At 38.5% G+C, this 1,417-nt stretch overlaps 1 protein-coding gene across 1 annotated transcript in view; it reads right to left on the bottom strand.

Annotated features, from left to right (window-relative positions):
- Positions 1-1,417, bottom strand: part of TCF24 (transcription factor 24) — an 8,659-nt gene that overhangs the window by 5,229 nt on the left and 2,013 nt on the right. The gene's annotated exons all lie outside the window — the stretch shown is intronic.

Here is a 1,417-nt window from a genome sequence, read left to right as displayed (position 1 = left end):
TAGCAACCCCATCTCTACAAAAAATTAAAAAATTAGCTGAGTATGGTGGCGCATGCCTGTATTCTCAGCTACTCTGGAGGCTGAGGCAGGAGGATCGGTTGAGCTGAGGAGTTGGAGGTTGAGCGAGCTACGAAGGTGCTACTGTACTCCAGCCTGGGTGACAGAACAAAACCCTGTCTCTAAAAAAAAAAAAAAGAAAGAAAGAAAAAGAAAAAGAAGAAGAAGAAGAACCATGATAAAAAGTGACTAATTCTACCATTGAAATGTTTTCTCTAGCTAGAAGTAATACCTGGAAGTTCTAAATATTAGAATATTTGGTGTTATGTAGATAGAACGTTCAGATTAAATGTCTGGATGTATTGGTGTAATACAGCTCTAACCTTTTGGTAATAATCATGTTTGAATTACTGATCATGATTTTTCTGAATTCATCTTTGTGATGGAAAACCTCCCTCTCAAACAATATAATTTATTGCCAGACAGGCATAATGATGAAAAAACACATGAGTAGTACATTTCTTTCTTTCTTTATTTTTCCTTTTTACTTTTCTCCTGAAGAATTTTAGCCTACAGAGTAGTACTTTTAGAATGGAACTCTTTTTAGGGGGAGGGAATCATATAATCAGTTAAGTTCTGAGGTCCTTGGAATACTAATCAGAGAAATACCATCTTTTTTGATACAAAGATAGAGTAAAAAAGGTACAACTCCCAAACAGGTCAGCAATGTGGTCCCACACTCTGCAGAGAGCAAATGCTGCCACAGTCAGGCCACCTATCTTCATCAGTGAACACGCACGGGCAGGCTGCTGGTTACATAGCACCATGAAATGTTTTTAAATGCTTGGCAAATAATCCTCAGTGATCAAACAGAAGTACAATTATTAATATGCTCTGGGTTCTCAACTCAAGCTGCATATTAAAGTCACCCATGCAGGGGTGGGGAACCTGTGGCCTTCTGATTTCAAGACTGTTCTTTTTTAAGCACCAAAGGAGGCAAGAAAAACATCCTTTTCTGCCACATTCCTTTTACTAAAAGGATTTGTTAGGTAAAATTCGGAGTCAGTCAAAAGGCCACATGCAAGGATTCAGAAGGCCACATGTGGCCCCAAGGCCGCAGGTTCCCCACCCCGAGTGCAGCTGGAATATAAGCTCTCATTGTAATTCTGAGCACAGTTATTTTCACCTAATCTGGGATTCCAAAGGTAAAACACAGCCATAAAGAATAAGCGGGCATGTGATATTAACCGGAAAGTTTCCATTCTGTGACGACCAACAGAAGTTCTATTTTTTATGTCTCCAGATGTGACAAGTGAGTTTGCACCTATGTAGTTCAGATCATTTAAGAGCCCTAAATTCAGATTATTCTGGCCAGTAATCTATACTTTAAATATAGATAAAAGATAACATTTATGTTACT

The sequence above is a fragment of the Propithecus coquereli genome, unplaced genomic scaffold (genome assembly GCF_000956105.1).
Source record: "Propithecus coquereli isolate 6110/MARCELLA unplaced genomic scaffold, Pcoq_1.0 Scaffold8, whole genome shotgun sequence".
In the NCBI taxonomy this organism is placed as follows: domain Eukaryota; kingdom Metazoa; phylum Chordata; class Mammalia; order Primates; family Indriidae; genus Propithecus; species Propithecus coquereli.
This window is presented reverse-complemented; position numbering and strand designations above follow the sequence as displayed.